The following is a 22,056-nucleotide window of genomic DNA, read 5'->3' on the forward strand; positions in this document are numbered from 1 at the left end:
AATACCTACAGATGAAAATTGTGGATCTTCCTAAAAGGCTTACTCCATAGGATACCACTGGGTTTTCAGACGCAGGGAATGAATGAAATTTCGGGTATAATTTTTCTCGGAGATTTTAAGACAACTCTACGATTCCAGATTATACAGTCACGCAGTGGTTTGTACCAATGCTATATTTATCCGGGAATCAATGACATCATACAGGAAGGAATTGTGGAGGTTGGAGAGAATAGTGGCTGTGGAGGTTAGAGAGAATAGTGGGGACAAACAAACATCTCAGTTACATGCATTATAGTTGGAACCTTAGGAAAGAATGTAAGAGTTACTGATAGCTGAATCAGAAGAAGCTCAGGTAGAAGTACTTGAGGGACTGGACGTCAGGGCAGTGTTTCACATGTCAGGGAAGTTTGGTCGTATCAGATTCACAAGGAATACATAAGTTATATCCAAGGATCAAGCCTATCTATTCCGAAGCAGAGATTCTTACAGATTCAGTTCAAGAGGTGGTTACAGACTGAGGTTGGGACATAAACAAGATTTGATAGCTACAGGTTTGACAAGCAATATGTGTCAAGTAACTATCAGGGGTTTTGCTGCAACAGAATAAGAAGCTTGACAAACAAGGATGAGTAGGGATTCAATTGATGAGTTGAGACAAAGGTGGAATGTTTTCTTAGGGAAGCAGCCCGTCAAAACATATAGTACACGGGAAAGAGTTGGGATGGATCAGATGACGAGAATCATGAATATCTTGCTTTCATAGCAATCTCTGAATATGGTCCAACTCACATATCTCAGGTTTCAAATTCTTGAACCACTACAATATTTTGTTTTCAATATTCAATGCATGATTAGATCATAGTATTTAAATGTTTAACACTCGTACAAGCATGATAGCATCACACATATATAATGTTGAACTAGTTCACTAGATTATTTTCTGGTAACTAGGATTGATGTTTAACTTGTGCATATTACTATAGATGATCTTAAATATGTGTTTGAATATTTGTTGAACATGATTAATTGCTTTAGTGAGGTATATATTTTTCCAGCATATAAGACCTTTGTTAATGCTTACTCTCTGTATCCTAATACATTGTGATTTATTCATTTGATCTGAATTGTTTGTTAAGATGTATTAATTAATAATTGGATTGAGATAGCTAGATGAAATACATCAACATGATTGGATTAAGATATAATTAATGATTTATTTGTCAATTTTGTTTGTTCCATATCATGCTTGTCTTGCTTAATTTTTATGTGTAATGTTTGTGAATGAATGCCATGTCTTCCCAACACAATGCTTGATTATTCTTTATGCCATAAATGCATCTCTTAGTACTTGCATTAATTATAGAAAAAGCATGATTATGATTACAATAGGGTAAAGACTGCTAGTCCTCCTTATATAAGGTTGGAACCATTTTCCCCTAGCCAAGAGACAAATCTGTCAAGGGTATTTAAATGGAGAAGATGGTCAGTCAAGGATAAGAATGAACATGATAAGGTAGCAGCTGTTGTTATCTCTGTTTATAATAATATCTATAATCCATCTAGACCCAAACTGATAAGTTGGGTACCAAAAACTGTTAATCCATTTTTGAGTGCAGGACATAACAGGTCAATTGATTCATATGTATTCCTGGTAATTCATACTCAAGGCATATGATCAAAGAAAGAGCCTCACAATCAAATGTGATTGACAAAAGCTATTCTGTCAATAATCTTTGGAGATGACAATAAAGGTTTTCATTACGGGACAAGCTATACAGAAGAAGGGATGACATCATGAATGGAACAATTGGTATCACTGATAACAACTAATCATTGGAGTCATTGATAATAATTGAAGCAACTTCTTGCTGCAGAATCAAGGCACAAATCCTCTTATCAGACAGTTCTGCATCAAAGGACAAAAATGTCAATTCAATGAAGGATTAATGTCTCATCTGAAGTAGGAAGATTGAGTAGCTTGCTCTGATTAAGAGTAAGTTAGAAGCTCTCACCCTTGAACATTAACACAAGGAACTCTTTTGTGAAAAGGGGTTAGTGAAAGGACTGCCTCATCTGTAATTCAGAAGATGGTAAATGTGAGGCATGTCAGAAAGAGAAGTCAAAGACAACATCACATCAAGTAAAGATATACCTTAGTGATGGTGGTTGACTACTCTTATGAAATAAAGTTGTTGTTCATGCATTCTCAAGATAAGATATCACAGATACTGATTGATCATATTAGGAGATCAAACTGGAAGCAACTGTAGAGACATATTCAGCACTGGGAGCTCCGTGTCAGAATAGAGTGGTACAAAGGAAGAACCGGAACTTGATTAAAGCTACAAGGGAAATATCAAGCTAATCAAGACTTTCTAAATACCAAAGGGCTGAAGCAGTCAAAACAGTTTGCAACAAGTAAGATCAAGCCTTGATCAGGATGTATACATGAAGACCACTAATGAGTTAATGGCCAATAGAAGCAAACACTGTATAACCTCAAAGTGTTTGGAGAGAATATTCTACAGTTAGGATATTTTCCATGGCTACTCAGTGGATTCTACAACCTACAGGGCATTTGTGGCTGATCAACAGAAGATGATTGACAGTCTAAGTGCACAATTCAACAACTCCCTGCTTCAAGCTGTTACAGGAGAAATTAATGTTATTGATGATTCATATCCAAGCAGTGGAATGGCAATGTATAATACAACTCATTATTTCAATGAAGCTAGTCAGTAAGGGTAAGGATTTTCAGAAAATCCCAGCAACAACTTAGGGGGAGCAAAAGAAGGATCAACTAGTCAGACACAACACCACATTGAATATTAGAGGACACTACAAGAACATATCTGCTGAGACAAAGGGTTTGATATTTATATTATTCCCAGAGTCTAGTTCTTAAGTGATCCAGATGGTGGAGTTATGATTAGCAGGGCTACTGAGTGTGAATGACTATTTCTCTAGTTTTCTATCTGAAGAAGAAACTAAGAAAGTTATAGAAGCTCTGATAGATCCGGATTGATTGGGTGATTGCAAAGCAAGATGAACTCAATCAATGAGCAAGCAGATTGTAGGGAAGCTGGTATCCAAACTAAATGACAATATTGTAATTGGTACAAGGATAACCAGAAGTCAAACTGGATGACAATGGCATTATTACGAGGGACAAGGCCAAACTGGATGCTAGGTTATTGTCAAAAAGCAGTATCTAACAGATAGCACCAGTGACGAGACTTGAGGATATTACGACATATCAGGCACCTGATGCACATTACACTTGGAATTGGACTCTAGTAGATGTGTACAAGTGCACTCCTGGTTGGTGAGTCAAAATAGGAAGTCAATGCAAAATAGTTCATGGACTTTGCAATAGCAGATCAATTGGACTCTGTATATCTCTTCTTCATAAGCTCACTTCAGGTTGGTATGAACTAGTATACTACTCAAGCAATCGTCAAGGACATGGTATGGCACTCTAACTGAAGTTACAGTTTAATATGAACTAGTAGATACATCATATTAATAACTCTCTTATCACTAGGCACAAACATAATGTTATATATATGCTCTGATATAATGATAATGTTATATGTTGGTCTACTAACAAAAACTTGTGCAAGATTATTTGCTAAGTAATTGCAGAGTAGGTATGGAGGAGCATGTTAGAAAGGTTACAATTCTTTTTGGAATTACTTCAAGCAAGCCATTAGAATATTTTTTTTAGGAGCTCAAGCAAGCCAAAAGAACAATTCTTCTAGGAGCACGAGTAAACCAAAAGGATGATGGCAATACAAGTAAGTATAAGGATCTTCTGAAGATGTAAAATTTAGAAGATTCTGAACATGCCAAGACTACTTACCAACAGAAACCACTAAAGCTTGATCAGTGCAACTCAGGTATAATGACAAGCTATAGAGGTATGATGAGCTCACTCTTTTACTCAAATGCTAATAGACAACATGTAATGTTCTCAAGATGCCAATGTTCAAGGTTCCAAGTGGATCCAAGAGAATCCAATCTTATAGCTATTAACAAGATTATTAGATATCTTAAGGGACTACCAACTCTTGGAGTAAAGTACCCTAAATATATTGTGCTTAACATGTTTGGCTATACAGATATAGATTACGCAGGTTGTAAGAAAGACAGGAGAAGCATCTCTGAAGCTGTCAACTTAAGTGACAGGAGAAACATCTCAGGAAGCTGTCAACTTCGTGGAAGAAGATTGATTTCTTGTTATGATGAGAAACAACTTCAGATCCAACAACTATATGGAATACTCTATGACAAGGCACCTTTACACCATGTATCATTTATTTCGAGAACATGTCTTTTAGTTAAAGAGTTACTAACAGAAACATTTATTAAATCACTTGATAAAGTTAATTTTTCAAGACTGGTTTGTAAGTGTGGGATATCATTCATTGCATATTAGTTGGAAATCCCATCTGTAAGGAATTCTTAATATAAGTTCACAAGTATTAAATCTTCAATATTTAAAGGACTTGTGAATTTATCAGTTATCCAGTACCTAGTACTTAGTGCTACTATCTTGATTATCATGATTACAATGTCATATACATTTATGGTAGTTAAGTATTATAGTATTAAGTTTGGATATTATTTTAATTGATTTAAATTATGACTGTAGACAATTCCATTCCATATCAATCTCATAATTTGAATTGTATTAAAATATTATGCAGCATAGTTATTTGTATCTTGTATGAATAATTATGATACTTCTAGTACTAGTGATATTATTTAGAATTTTTTTGTTCTAAGTAATCAATGCTTATTTCTAAAATCACTGATATTGAAAGTTGAAGTATTTTCTAAGTTATGTGTATAAAACTCTCAATATTTTATATGCTTAGAAAATATTTCTAAAAAATTACTAATTATCTAGAGAGTGATTGCCATATATATAACTCATATATTCTATTGGTGATTATTCAAGGGTAATTATAAATTTTTAAGTGCTAGTATCTAATTCATAGATATTTAGTATTTATTTATTTAGTATTTATTTTGGGTAGTTTGGATTATGGAAATTGAAGCAATTCAATGATTTTATTTGCTCCATAATTCAAACTAACTTAAAATAAATAAGCAGCATGATTGATTATAACTAAATTTGTCAACAATTGATATCTAGTATATTGATTGTAACTTATGTGTTATAAGTTAATTATGAGATTTTGGTTTTAGTGAATTTAGCAATACTTATATCTCAAGAATTCATTGATATCAGAATATGATTGTAGCATGATTAGTTGTGTGCTAATTCTTGACTCATATCAGTCAATGATACTTAGTTAAGAGTTTAACTATGAACTAATCGTGAAGTATTAGCATTTGTGACATTACTTAGAACTCCTCTAAGTAATCAATATTTATCCTCAGTCACTTATACTAATATAAAAAGTGTAAAAATATCTCTTGAAGTACAACTATGGTCAATGAAGATTTTGCTTTATTAGAAGTAACCATATGTTGTTCACCTAGAATAATTTTTATACTTATTTGCAAATTCTTAAACACTTCGATAATAGATGCAATACTCAATGGATCAAAGTATATGGAACTTAGAACATTTTTCTAAGATTGCAAACAAGACAATGTTGGTTAATGTTGCTTTATTTATCGAACCAATATTGTTTGAGATATTACAGTTGTTAGGAGTTAACAATTGTACGATATATGAAATTGAATGCTGATGTCTTTTTGATAGATAATTGGTATTTAATTCATTGATATCTTATTTGAATATTTAAAATAGGATGCAACATAATTATTGGCATCGAAAGTACTTGACAAGTATCAGACAATGATATATTGTTAATATTTTGTTGCAGATAATTGTGAGATTTTAAGTTCTAGTGGATTTATATGAGTTGCTACATCTAACAGATTCACTATAATTTGAAATTAGCAGCATAGTCAGTCTTATTAAGATTATTTATCAATAAACAATATTGTTGATAATAATTTTATAAAGATAGATTATGGAGCTTTTGACATGAATGAGAATTGCTTAGACTTTACCCTAAGTGATCAATACTTTTACAAAAACTCATTCATATTGAAAGACAAAATCTTTCTTTCTCTTCTTAATACTGCTAGGTCATCAGACTATGTCTTATCAAATCATTTATCTTTTTAGGCATAAAAACAGACTTGTGCACTCGAACAGTTTTAAGAGAAAAATCAATCTTCTTTCTCCATTGGTGATTTCTTATTTCATTAAAATCTTTTGAAATCACTATTGTACATCATTTTTCTCAAAAGATTCAATGCATAATTTTCATTCATTATAGATCTTAAGTGCATTTTATCTCTATATTGCCATATGCTCTGTGATACAGGTTAAGCCTCCAATGGCATTATTTCATTGATAGTCATGAGGTTGAAAACCCAAAACTTCTATCCCAGATTGTAAGACAAACAGAGAAACAGAACCAACCAACACTCTCTTATCACTAAAATGAAGTATGAATGAGCGTGAGGGAGAAAGTGCCTTAGTGCACATGTACATCACACAACATCAGAAGAAGTGGTTTCGTTCATCACTATTCTTCATAAGGGGAGAAGCTATTTTCCAAAAGGGGAGTACCATTAGTTCTTATCTGCGGATCCTATTGTACGGGAGAGGTGGTAGACGAAGGTGATCTCCTTTAAACAGTTGATTCTCATAGGGGGAGAAGCAAGAGAGATATGCGCTTCTCAACAGGAAATGTGGTTGTACAAAAGAAGCTGCTGATAATTATTTCAAGACTGAGAAGTATTATCTGGCAGAGATTTGAAGAACCAAGGAAATGAAGATGAAACTACTTGAAGATCAGTTCAGTGCTAGAGGAACAAGCATCTTTCATTTCAACTACTCAAGAAATCTGGAAATGCAGTATCTGATCCAGAAAACCAGTAGCATTATTTACAAGTCCTGGTACATTACGTTTTCTAGTTGTTAGTTGAGTTATCCTCAATATTTAATTTGTTTGTTAAGTTTAACAATCAAATAGGGGGAGATTGTTGGTGAGACTGCGTAGTTGTATGAACAGTAACGTGATAACTCAACACAATAACAACACTAGAACATGACAGGTTAATAATACTACGTATACACAAGAAATGAGGAAGAATGAAGACAAGGCAAATACAAAGAATCAAAAGATTAGAAGAAAGCCTGAAGTCTGTCTACAGGTCACTGAAAGAAATTCATTAATATGATCATGCCTCAGTAAAGAACAAAGGTTAAAGACTTTCAGGGTTTCAGAAAGGTTGAAGATTCAGCATACAAGTGCTACCGGAAGATTTCAGTGTATTGGCATTGATTGAAGATAGACAATGTTCGAAGCATAGGAATCTGAAGAATTGAAGACAGGGTATATACAGAGGTTAATGAAGACGTTGTCTAAAGTACCAGAAAGGATTCCGGTGAAAGTACAGTTGTTTATTGACAGTCAGTGTGTGAAGCAATAAAGTTGAGGCAAGGTTAACAATGTAATCAAGGCTATAATACGAAGACCTGAATCGGGGTTAGTCGTCTGTGAACCAGACCAGTTGCACCAGGCGTCAACAGCTCGTGAAAGGAATCTGGGTATTATTTATAGAAGGATTGTTAAGTTGAGGAACGTACTTGGATTGAACGTTTATATGCTAAAGTACGAGAAGAGGTGCGCAGGGTATACAGCTCAACAGCTCAGAGGATTGGCGAAGCTTAAAGTTTAATTGGTAAATTAAATAAATTTATTTAAAGGACTTTAATATAATTTTTTTAATAAACTTAAATTGATTTATTTTATAAACTTTAAATAAGTTTATTTTATAAATCTAAATTAGTTTATTTATATAAGTTATATTTAAAGTTAATTTTATAAATTAATTAAATTACAATTTAAACTTAAAAAGACAATGAACCAAAAATATTCTAAGTAAAGACACTAAGGAACCCCTGTCGCCACAGGAGAAGTAACAACAGAGGATTGGCTCTAAGGAACCTCTGTCGCCACAGAAGACCCTGTTACCACAGAAGGTGTTAGAACAAATTGCTTAAGGCAATACAGGGAGAGCGTGTTGCCACAGAGGCTATACAGGAGAAGGTGTCGCCACAGAGCCTTTTTGTTTAGTTTAGTAAAGTAGTGTAGTGCTGTTGTCACCACACACTCATGTCACCACGGAGAAGTTGTCGCCACAGGAGTACTCTCATCCTCAGCCACACAATTTTATTATGTATAAAGTCTACACTTGCAGCAGATCTGAAAGAGAACTGTTTATCTTCTTCTCCAACAAAAAGAGAGCTGATAAATCAAGAAGCAGAGATTTACAGAGGAGTTCAAGCTACTTGAATATCCGTTTAACTTCTCACCGGAGTAACGTTATAATGCCCGATTTAATTCTTGTATACTCTTAGGGGCATTATAATCGTTACCCGGTAATTAAATCCTAGTACAAATAAAAGCTAGATTATTGTATAGGATTTGACTTGTAAATCTTTGTAGAAGCTAGGAACTTTGTTGTTCTTAGATTGTAGCCGGTTAATTTATTTAGCGGAGTGTAGCAACACCCTCGAGGATTTATATTCGAATATATATTTCCCCAAATATCTTGTGTTCCTTGTTTTTATCGTTCCAAACACTATTCCTCTCAAGAACACGAAACCACTAACCGAGCACTAAATATTTTATCCGCTAAAGATTCGAAAGAATTTTTAATTTAGTGATTATCTTATTCAACCCCCCCCCCCATCTACGATAATTCGGGACCTAACACAAGTAAATAAATACTGCCACGTCAGCATCAGAACTTGATTATTATCAGAATATAAAAGTCATCAGAATATGGCTCCTTAACTCAAAGAGTGAATGTTTATTTCTGTAATTCTTCACACAAATACTGATATGGTTACAATAGAACTTAATCATCAGAAGTTCCATCAGAACTTGTCCTCAAAATTTATGCAACTGACACTTAAACTATTCATCTAAAACAACATTGATCACCACCGTAATTTTCATCATTCATATGAAGTGTAAGTGTGTGCATTAAGCTAAATATTAGACAAAGAGTAAAGTCTGATTCACTTCAGTACATCTTAGAAATATGGCATAACTCAGAACTTTGTTCAAAATCTGTCATAAGTCTGAAGTCAACTACAGAATGAGTACATGCATAAGTCCACCTCAACTGTTTTGTGCTCATTTTATGCATCTTTTGAAATTCCTTTTTATAGTGGCTTCTCAGTGTAAGTGAGTCACAACTGCTTATCAAAATTTATGCTATTATCAGAGAATTTCTCCAGTAATCAGAGAATATGAAAAGTCACCAAGAAAATTTATTATGCTTTTCTAATGCATATTACTTTATACCAGCAATGCACTTGGGTCTTTCCTTCTACATGTATTTTTCTCTAAATCTCAAAGGAGTACCTGATTTTTATTTCTTTTCTTTTTCTTTTTCTTTTGATAAGTGAGGTTTATCAGCACTTAGTATATCCATAAGATTTATCAACATCAATACTTAACAGATAAGAAGCACTATTCTAGTTTTTGACTTAGTAATAAGATACACAAAGTAAACCTAACAAAGCTCAATATCAGAATTTGCTTGTGTTAAAAAAAATTTCCACATAAACAATTACTTCAAACATGGGATCTTTAGTATATTAAAGACTACTAGGTCAGCATATAGCACAGTTATCCTCATTGGATTGAATAGTTACAGAAACATTCATATCACTATCAGAGTTTAGAAATTCATATCAGAAAACAATCAACACTTAGAAAATTTCAATTTAAGCACATAATACACAAAGATAGTAATATCTGTAAATACTGATCATAAAGTCTGATGTATCAGAATATAAACTAAGAAGATTTAGAGAAAGAACCTGAAACCATTCCAAGTTCATTTACCAATCTTGTAAAAGTAGCTTCACACAGTGGTTTTGTGAAGATATCTGCTAGTTGTTGATCTGTTGGAATAAAGTGCAATTCCACTGTACCCTCCATCACATGTTCCCTTATGAAGTGGTACCTAATGCTGATGTGATTTGTAATTGAGTGTTGAACTGGATTACCTGTCATAACAATAGCACTTTGATTATCACAGTAAATAGGGATTTTAGAATATGTTAACCCATAATCCAGTAACTGATTCTTCATCCAAAGAATCTATGCACAACAGCTTCCTGCAGCAATGTATTCTGCTTCTGCAGTTGATGTGGAAATTGACTTTTGTTTCTTGCTAAACCAAGAAACCAATCTACCTACAAGAAATTGGCAGCTTCCACTTGTGCTTTTCCTGTCAATTTTGCATCCTGCAAAATCTGCATCTGAGTAACCTAGTAGCTTAAAGTCTGATTCTCTAGGATACCACAATCCCAGATCAGCTGTACCCTTAAGGTACTTGAAAATTCTTTTCACAGCTGTTAAGTGAGGTTCTCTTGGATCTGCTTGAAATCTTGCACAAAGACATGTAGCATACATGATATCAGGTCTACTTGCAGTTAGATAGAGTAATGAGCCAATCATACCTCTGTAATCAGTAATATCTACTGATATACCAGTATCCTTATCCAATTTTGTTGCAGTGGCCATAGGAGTGGATGCACTTGAACAGTCTTGCATTCTAAATTTCTTCAACAAATTTCTGGTGTACTTAGATTGACAAATAAAAGTTCCTTCCTCATTCTGCTTGACTTGAAGGCCCAGAAAATAGCTAAGTTCTCCCATCATATTCATTTGATATCCTGACTACATTAGCCTGGCAAACCTTTTACAAAGTCTGTCATTTGTAGAACCAAAAATGATATCATCAACATATATCTGTACCAAAAGTAAGTCATTTCCATGGTTGAGATATAATAAAGTTTTATCAATAGTCCTTCTGTTGAATCCACTTTCCAGAAGAAACTGAGCTAATGTCTCATACCATGCTCTTGTAGCTTGCTTAAGGCCATAAACTGAGCTAATGTCTCATAGACATGATTAGGAAATTTTGAATCTACAAAACCTGGAGGTTGTTCAACATATACTTCTTTTTCCAATTCTCCATTAAGAAAAGCACTTTTTACATCCATTTGAAAGTCTATAAAGTTTTTGTGAGAAACATAAGCCAAAAATATCCTTATGGCTTCCAATCTAGCAACTGGTGCAAATGTTTCATCATAATCAATTCCCTTCTGTTGAGAATATCCTTTTGCAACCAGCCTTGCTTTATTCCTTGTAATTATGCCATCACTATCAGTTTTGTTTCTGAACACCCACTTTGTACCAACAACTGATCTTTTCTTTGGTCTTGGCACTAGGGTCCAGACTTTATTTCTTTTAAATTCATTTAACTCTTCCTGCATTGCTTGCACCCAATCAACATCTTGAAGAGCTTCTTCGACTTTCTTTGGTTCATCCTGAGAAAGAAAAGAGTGATAGAGACATTCATTTGATATTGCTGTTCTAGTTCTTGTACCTGCTTCAGGATCTCCAATAATCAAGTCAGGTGTATGTGCTTTAGTCCACTTCCTTGCAGATGGAAGATTATCTCTAGAACTGGATGCTCCCCCATGATCCATGCTGTCTCTATCAACATTGTTTGATGCTCTCCCTAAATTATGCTCTCTGAGTTGGATCCTTCAAAATTTAAGTTTCTAGAATTATCAGAATTTGGCCCATCAGAACTTGATGAATCAGAATTCGAGTTTCCACAATTATCAGAACTTGGCCCATCAGAACTTGATGAATCATAACTTAAAGAGCTTGTTCTAGGTTCTGATGCTTCTTGAGATGTGGTTGGATCTTTAATATGCTCCCCCTGCACAGGTGCATTTTCCTTTGACATAGTCACCACAGTTGCAATAACATCAGAGTTTAACCCATCAGAGTTTGCAGTATCAGGATTTAGACTATCAGAATTTACAGAATCAGAATTTAAAGCTTCATTCTCAAATCTCAGATGATCATGATCAATGAAATCTTCAAGTCCAGTAATCTTTTTATCATCAAAAGAGATATTGATAGATTCCATGACAACCCTTGTTCTTAAATTGTAGACTCTGAAGGCTTTTGTGGAAAGTGGATATCGAACAAAAAATCCTTCATCAACTTTTAGATCAAATTTAGATAGCTGTTCAGGATGAGTCTTAAGAACAAAACACTTGCATCCAAATACATGAAAGTACTTCAGATTTGGCTTCTTTTTCTTCACCATCTCATATGGTGTCTTTCCATGCTTGTTGATAAGTGTTGCATTCTGAGTAAAACAAGCAGCCTGCACAGCTTCAGCCCAAAAATAGGTTGGTAACTTTGCTTCATCAAGCATAGTTCGTGCAGCTTCAATAAGAGTTCTATTCTTTCTTTAAACAACTCCATTTTGCTGTGGAGTTCCAGGAGCAGAAAATTCCTGCTTGATTCCATGGTCTTTGCAGAACTCTTCCATAATAAAATTCTTGAACTCAGTACCATTATCACTTCTTATGATTTTCACAGAGTCTTTAAAAAATTTATCCAGTTGTTTGTCATGATCAATCAAGATAGATGCAGTTTCACTTTTTGTGTGCAAAAAATACACCCATGTGTATCTGGTGAACTCATCCACTATGACCATAGCATATTTCTTCTTTGCAATAGACATGACATTCACTGGACCAAATAGATCAACATGTAGTAGGTGATACGGCTCAAGAATTGAAGATTCAGTCTTGCTCTTGAATGAAGATTTTCTTTATTTTTCCTTTTGACAGGAATCACAAAGACCATCAGGAGCAAATACTAATTTTGGCAGTCCTCTCACAAGATCTTTCTTGACAAGTTCATTTATATTGTTAAAATTTAAATAAGAGAGTTTCTTGTGCCAATCCCAGCTTTTTTCAATTGATGCTCTGCTTAACAGACAGATTGCAGAACCATCAGAACTTGTTGAAAGCTTGGCTTCATAAATGTTACCATGTCTGTATCCTTTCAGAACAACTTTTCCTATAGATTTGCTTACAACTTCACAGTGTTCTTCAAAGAAATCCACATGATAACCTCTGTTAGAGATTTGACTAACACTTAGCAGATTGTGTTTAAGTCCTGATACTAGAGCTACTTTTTCAATGATGACATTCCCAAGATTGTTATTTCCATATCCCAGAGTTTTTCCCATATTGCCATCTCCATAAGAAACACCTGGGCCAGCTTTCTCCACAAAGTCTGATAGCAGGGCTTTATTTCCAGTCATATGTCCTGAACATCCACTGTCCAGAATTAGGATGTTTTTCATGTTGCCCTGCAATCAAAAAGACCACTAATGATTAGTTTTAAGGACCCAGAATTGCTCGGATCCTTTGGCCTTATTAAGTTTGTTAACATTTACAGCGGATTTAACATCAGAGTTTATGTTAACATTTTTCTTATCAGAATTTACAGTATCAGACTTTACATCAGAACTTACACTAGAAGGAATAATGCTAACTTTCTTTAAAAAAGGTTTTATTTTATAATAATCATAGTACAAACTATGATATTCCTTATAAGTATAAATGGAATTCCATAAACTACACAATGAAAACAAGGATTTTGTGGCCTATATCTAACAGACTGACTCTTAACTCCTGATTTTGAAGGTAAGGAGTTTATGTTTTTATTCTTCCTGTAAAAAGAAGCCAGATGGTTAGAATTTCCACAGTTATAACATTTCTTTCTAGGAGCATTAGGAACAGGCTTATAATGATTGCTTTTATTCACACCTTTCTTTCCATTCCTATGTTTCCTAGGTGGCTTTACCTTATTTACATTCTTAACATCTTTCAGCTTATGCTTAAGCTGCTTCTTTGTCATTAAGCCTATGTTAACTTCAGTTGGCTTATCCTGTTTTGGTTTGTCATAAGTTAATTTCTCTTTTAATTCTGATTTATCAATATCAGACTTTACAGCTACAAACTTAACATGATTTAACTTTGGCTTTTGTTTAACAACTATAGGCTCGATTTCTACAGTTCCTTTATTATTCTTATCATCTCCATAACCTAAGCCCTCTTTTCAGTTTCCACTACTTAACAAATTCTGAGTTGTTCTTCTAGAGTTAGTCCAAATTATGATAATCTCTTTTTCCTTTTCTAACTCAATTTTTAGAGATTGATTCAATTTTAACACTTCATATCTAACATAAAAAGCATCATCTCTTTCTTTCTGAGTTTGATGGAACATAACTAACTCTTTTTCTAAATAGTCATTCCTTTTCATAAAAGCCAAATTTTCAGAAGTTAACCTTTCACATGTTAAAGTTTGATCTCTATAACTAATGAACATGGTTTTAAGATATCTTCTCAACTCAGTAATATCATCAGTATGAAAAGCATAAGCTGTTTGAGGTACCTTTAACTCAGCAGCTTTAGAACTGCTATCAGCATTTTCCATCAAAGCATAGTTCACCTCACTTTCAGAATCTGAAGTGTCTGTCCAGCTTTTCTTCTTTGTGACACGTGCCTTGCCTTTGTCACCTTTTCCTTTCTTGCAGTCAGGAGATATGTGGCCTTTCTTACCTCAATTGTAGCATTAAACATTTGAGTAATCTCCTATGTCAGACTTTCCAGCTTTGCCTTCAGATTTTCTGAATCCCTTCTTATCAGAACTTCCACTTTTCCTGGAAAACTTCTTTCCCCTTCTAAATTTCCTGTAAGCTATCTTTGTGATACCCTTCACCATAAGAGCACACAATTTCATCATCTCTTCATCAGCATTCATCTCAGATAGACTTTCAGTTTTTGAATCCTCATCACTATCAGAACTTGATGACTCAGTATCAGACTTTGTGATGAGAGCCTTTTCTTTGCCTTTCTTTGAGACATCCACTTTAGGGGATTCCTCTTCAGCCTTAAGAGCAACTGTCCTCTACTTTCTCCCATGCCTCTTGCTTCTTTGATCTATCTCAAGTTCATGAGTTTTGAGCATACCATAAATTTCATCAAGAGTAGTTTCATCAAGAGCATAATTGTCTCTTATAGTAGTTGCCTTCAAGTCCCAACTTTCAGGAAGAGCTAAAAGGAATTTAATATTAGTATCTTCAGGATCATATTCCTTAATTGAATCAGTTCCCTGGCATTTTGTCTCCAAGGCATCCCATATCTCCTTTGCAGTCTTGCAGTTAATTACCCTGTTTGACATGACATTATCAATGGCACTATGCAACAAATGTCTTACCTTTGCATCCTTTGCAATATATGAGATATCTTCAGCTGTATATTCACTTTTCTCCTTTGGTACAGTCTATGCTGGCTGATCTGCAACTACAATAGAGAGCTTGGTTGGCTTATGTGTACCTTCATTAATTCTGTGAAGGTATTCTGGATCTGTAGCTTCCAGAAACATAGTCATCCTCACCTTCCATATGGGATACTCAGAAGGTTTCAGTATGCGAACCCTAATAGTCTCATATCGATTATGGATTTGAGTCTTTGGAGTTTCTTCAGTTTTGGTGGGCTTGGTTGGAGTTTGTGTTTCTTCAGATATGATTGTTTTTGGATCTTTACTGTATGTATGTTAACAGATTACTCTGATACCACTTTTTAGGTCACACACACTGTAGAAGGGGGTTGAATACAGTATCTAGCACAATCAAATTGAATTAAGAACACAAGTATGAATCACAGAATAATCTTACTAATAAAACAGTATTACAATGGAACCGTCCTCTCTCGGTGATGAACAAATATCACGAGAGCTGCTAGGGTTACAATGAATAATATTCTCGAATAAGATAACACATATAGTGTAAACCCTATGCTGTGTTTATATAGACACACAGTTACAAGATAATCTTCTAATTGATATCGAATATGATTCTGCATCCTAAAATATATCTAGTTATCTTTTCTTCCAAGTATTCTATTCTTCATAGAATTCTTCTTCATGCATAACTCTTCTTGTTTTAGTCTTGATCTTCTTTCCTTTCAATCAGCCGCCTTCCTTATCTGAAAGTCTCCTTAAGTCCTGATATTATCTCCTGATAAATATCTTCTGATAACTTAAGTTCTGATATCTTAAGTTCTGACTTCAGTATAAGTACTGATTTCCAGTTAAGTCCTGATTTGTCCTGTTAGTTAAGATCTAAAAACTAAACACAAATCATTATTAGACATGACATCACAAATATATCTAACACAGCAGATCAATTTAAGTTTATTAACTATGAAAATCCTGCAGAATGGTAAAAAAATATAGTTTGATTTCTGATTTTATAAATATCTCTTTTAAGTATAAATCAGAAGTTACTAAATGCCACAAGATACTGGACAAGGCAGAGTACACCAAGACTGAATCTGACAAACATTATTGACTCTTATACTAGCAGTATTATCACAATTAGAATAGAGAAACATGATAGTGTTCACATTTTCCTGCATAAGATAGATAAAGACAGATTTGCAACAAAACAAGCCATGATATATTACCAAAAGTGTTCTCAATAATCAGTGTGGTTCATTGATTATTTAGAACAAAATCCTGATCCTGTTTTAAGTCATGACAAACCAAAGAAGTTCATACATTTCTGAAATTCAAAGATCAACAAGGTTTAAATATTACATACCCCAACACAAAATCCTTACAAAGTACAAATACATCATAAAATAGCAAAATAGGTACATAACAACAAGTACCAGTACAACATCACATATCAGACTTCATCAAACAGCAGAATCAAGCAAACTTAACCAATCACATTTCCATCAGCATCACAGATATGAACCAAATCAGGCAAATTATCAATCAGTTGACCTTTAGCACCCACATTAACTTCTTCTAACTCATGAATCATAGCACTGTTATCATACATAGGGACTTGAAAGGAATAGACAATGTCATGATCATTCATGCAAGGAGTTCCTAGAGTAGATGCAGCCAAATGCTCTAAATATGCAATCCTATGTTTGCAAGAGGCAGTGAGACTCTCTAGTGCTCCTACTTTTTCTTTAATCTCATTATTTTCTTCCTTAACCCTCTTAAATTCAAGTTTTAGTTGATGAATCATGGTTTTGACAGACTCAATCTTAGATAGAAACACATCTTCCTCTCTAATGAATTAAGGAATAACTGTGGGAGTTGCCTCTTGAGGCTCACAGTGCATCAGGGGCAATTGTGGCCTAATGTGTTCATTAGTGATTTGAGAATTAGGAAGATTAGAAAATGCTTCAGGCATTTAATGTTGCAAAGTGCAAAGAAAGATGAGATTAGCAAACCATAAGGCATATAATCTACAAGATGTGCATTGATCATGTTTAGAAGAATAACATAAGATATGTTGAAATGGATTTTGTTTGTGCATAAAAGATACATGATTTTCATATCAAAGAAATCAAATTACTTACTTTGATTTAGTTTTGGCATAACATTTTCCCTAATGATTAGAGTAATATGCTGAAAAGTGCCACTGAAGTGTTTGAAATGAATACCACAGTTAACATCACATAAACCATCAGGAATGTCAAATTTACAAAAAGTTCCAAGCATTAGTTCAAATTTAGATTTGTTAAAACAAAGAAAGAAGATATCCTCACAAGGCAACTCACACAAATGCAAAGGTAAATGCAGTGCCCTATTAATGCTTCCCCTCAAATGCATTACCATTTACATGATATTGTGTGTTTCTATTTTGAAATATAGTTGGTTGATGAGACCATTGTTGCCTTGGATTCTTATATTCCATATTTTTATGAGGCACATATTTATCATCTTTCTTGTATGATTCCTTGCGAATCCATATATGCTTCCCCTTTATTTCACCATTCTTGAATTTGCAATATTGAATGGTATGTCCCATTTTATTGCAATAAGAACATTTATAAGATGGTGATTCGGGTGAAGTCTTTATTGGTGATACAAATCTCCGAGTATTTCTTTTAGGAGGAGAATTCTTATTATATCCCAAACCCTCATGATTATATGAGGTTTTTGTATGCACTATATGATCCAACATCTTATTGCCTTTTGTAAATCTTTGAATGACTTCTTCAAAATTTTCATTTCCTTTCTTTAAGGCATCAATCTTGTTGTTAAGGATTCTTTCTTGATCCTTAATTTGAGCTATGAGTTTATAATTTTCTTCTTTTAGCCTTAGAGCTTCACCTTTAAGCTCATTGGTTTCTAATAGCTCATTTTCTTTATCAAGATTGTTTTTATAAGATGTTTCTATATCTTGAACATTTGATTCATTTAGAATCTTTAAGTTCAATAGATCAATGTGAAGTTTACAAATATTATCATTCAATTGTATCTTTTCATGTTCCATCTCTTCGTCTTTGAGAATTAATGATATATTCTCTGTTTCAAGGTTGATTATATTTTCTTGAAGTTTATTTACTTTAACCTTGATGAGATGGTTTTGATTTTTTAGAGATGTAATCTCTTTTTCAACTTGGACCCTTGAGTCCATCATCCGAGTATACTCTTTATTTTGAGTATGATGTATTTCTTCTATTTTCATTTTCTCGGACCATACTAAGTGAAGCCTTTGATCAACATCTTTGTATTTACTTTTATATTCTACCACAAGTCCAATTAAATCATGCTTATTCATGTCCATAAGTGATAAATTAGATTCATCCAATAATGATTTAATTGAGACGTGGTTATATGTTACCTCTTCATTTGTAGAGGAGATTTCCCTAGATGTAGTTTCTTCTCCGAGAGACATTAAGCATAGATTCACCACTTCTTCACTAGCTTCCGGAGCTTCTTCATCTTCACTTAGATCCCAACCATTTTCGGCCACGAGACTTCGTCCCTTTGAAAGTTTAGGACATTCTCTTTTATAATGACCGGGTTGTTTACACTCGAAACACACATCTTGTGTTTCCTCCGGAGATGGATCTTTAGGTTTTGAAGGAGTGTAAACCGGATGATTTGTGGAGGCATTGGCATTGCTATAGGTATTTATATTTTAATTGCATTTGCCTTTATTGTAGCTCGTTGACGGATAATTACTCTTATAGTTGGAGGAATAATTTTGAGAGTAATTTGGCCTTCCGTTAGAGTTAAAAACTCTTTGTTGATTATTTGATTTAAGGAAGCCTTTCCAGTATCTTTGATCTTTGCTTTGAAGCACACGACGAAGTTGTCTCGTGAGTAGAGCAATTTCACTCTCATCGAGATTTTGGAGTTCCTCGTTTAACTCCTCGTCGTTTTCATCTTCATCAATTAATATGGCCTTTAGAGCCATATTTTTCTTTTTATCCTCCACTTTTGGAGCAACCTTTTCCGGAATATTACCTTCTTCGTAAGCACGAAGATGTCCAAAGAGGTTATCAATCTTATACTCATTTAAGTTGTGCATCTCTTTTATAGTAGTGACTTTAACCTTCCAACTAGGAGGTAAAGATTTGAGCACTCTTCTATTCTTTTCATTTTGAGTATAATTCTTTCCAAATTGAGATAACTCATCGATAATACGAGTAAATCTTGTTTCCATATCGATGATATTTTCTCCTTCTCGGAGTTTAAAGTTCTCGTATTCTTGGATCAATGTATCCATCCGAAAATCTTTTATATCAGTGGTTCTTTCATAGGTTACCACTAATTTGTTCCACATTTCTTGTGCCGACTTGCAATTATTTACTCTTTTATATTCTTTTTCTGCAAGTGCACTTGTGAGAACCATTTCCGCCTTTGCGGCTATATTCATTGTGGCTTCTTCCTCTAAGTAGTATTCACTAACCTTCTTTTCGACGATGATGTCATCGATAGTTTTGGTAGGAATGCGAACACCGTCTTTGATAGCCATCCAAACTTTGACTCCTTGAGATCTAGCATAAATGTGAAACCTCATTTTCCATCTTGCAAATTTGGTGTCATCAAATAGAGGAGGTCGTGAGCTAGATAGACCTTCACCACATCCAACGAGATTAATATACGCCATTCCGGATCACTTTTTGTTGTGCCTGTAAATCTGCAAATCACTTAACAAACACGTTAAAAAGCACTGCTCTGATACCAATTGTAAGGTCCCGTAAGAGGGCTATTTTAAGCTAGAAAGGGGGGTGAATAGCTTAATTACCAATTTAAAATTATTGTGGCATTTTAAAAATATTTTATCCCTTTTTAAAACTTTACCGAGTGGTTATGCAGTTTATATGTGCAGAAGATAAAGTACAAGAAAAGAAAATACCACACGGTGATTTTATCCTGGTTCGCGATGGCGCAACCTCTAATAGATTCGCTCACCCCTACTCCAGTCCCGGAGCTCCTCTCCCGGACTCGGGATTTTCCCTTATAATAAACTCGCTCCTTTAGTAGGCGGAGAAGCCTTTACACCCTTTATAAGTATTTGTCTTGGTGCGTAATACAAGGGTCACTACCTCAAAATAAATGTATTACCTACACAACTTATCTTAGATAATAACTCCCCGCTATTTCTTCAAAGTTGTTGTAGAGTCTTTGTGTGGACTTGGCTTCCTTAGCTTTTTTCGGTCTTGGATCTTAGTGATCCAGTCTTAGGTCTTTCCTCTTCTTCACGGTGCGAAGACTACTAACTCCCCGTTAGTACGTCTAGGACTTGGGTCTTAGAATGAGAATCACCTCACGTCACTTCACCTCACTACAAAACTAATAAGACAATCCATGAAACAAACCAAGTATAGAAAAGATGGTTTGAACTAGTATGTTACTGTACTAGCCCACAAATAGTATAATATTCAAATAAGAATATTAAACAAAATAAGAATACTTGAGTTAAGATAATAAATAGTAGTCCAGGTATTTTTATGATTACTCCTTTATAGATTAAATAGATAGGTGGAGTAATATGAGAAGTCTTTTTATATTAAGCACTTATGGCTTATGACTTCTTTAGTATTCTTCTTCTTTCGATTATATATTTATAGATCAAAGAATACTTTAATTACAACCTCGGAGTTGTAATTTTACCTTTAAGTATATCAATTTAAGGTTTTAAGGTATACTTATATATTGATGATTATAAGGTCAAAGTATACTCTTTTAACTTCAAGCACGTTTATAAGATTTATGAGTCTTAGCCAAGATCCAATTAAATATGTGCAAGTAATTGGCTTAAGATTGTGCTTTCGAAGTTTGGACGAATGATTACGAGTATTTTATAGATATCGTAGTATAACCCCACGGAACACTAAAAGATGTTAGAAGAGGCTTATACGATATGACTCGTAATTGTTTATAGACACGATATGTGTTAGCCAAGATCTAATTAAATAGCATAAATTAATTGGCTAACTCGTGGATTTGATTCGTCCTTAATTTTAACGGATGATTATGAAGTAGTTTATATGAAACAAACTATAATCCCCCGGAACACTAAAAATGTTAGAAGGGATTACACTTTTACTTCATAATTTTTTATATGTACGTTATTAGTTAGACAAGATCCAATTAAAGAGCGTTAAGTAATTGTCTAACTCGTACGATCCGTTTTAGATTTGACAAATTACGAAGTGTTTATATGAGACAAGTAATAATCCCCCGGAACACTAAAGATGATAGAAGGGATTACACTTTTACTTCATAATTATTTTATGAGCATGAATGAATGTTAGCCAAGATCCAATTTAAGTGTAAGAAATAATTGGCTAACTCGTACTTGTGTCAAATATAATCTCCCCCTTGGAGATAAAGTACTTTTCTTTTTAGATCTTCTCGTTGGAATGATTTTTTACGAAGATCAAGTACTTATTTGAATTCCGAGTTCGAATCTAAGTTCTCCCCGAGAACTTCCTTTATAAGAGAGCTTGTATTAGAGCTTAAGATGAAGTAGAGAAGTTAAGTACAAAGCTTAAATTCAAAGAACTCAAATAAGAAGCTAAAACTAGCCACTTTTGGAAAACGGTCAGAAAAGTTCGCCGGAGGTTCGACCAGATTTTTGCTATTGGCCGAGCTTGGGAAGTCCTTCGGGAGGCCGGGAAGTGGTAGTGGATGAGCTCACTTGGTGGGATAAAGCCTGGTTGGGTGAAGCTAAGCTTGGGTTTCAAAAACCTTGTATATATGTAAGTATATAGAAGAGAGAGAAGGTTTTTGAGAAGAAGTGTGTGTATAGAATTTGAAAGAGATGAAG

This window comes from Apium graveolens, chromosome 10 (assembly GCF_009905375.1).
Source record: "Apium graveolens cultivar Ventura chromosome 10, ASM990537v1, whole genome shotgun sequence".
In the NCBI taxonomy this organism is placed as follows: Eukaryota; Viridiplantae; Streptophyta; class Magnoliopsida; order Apiales; family Apiaceae; genus Apium; species Apium graveolens.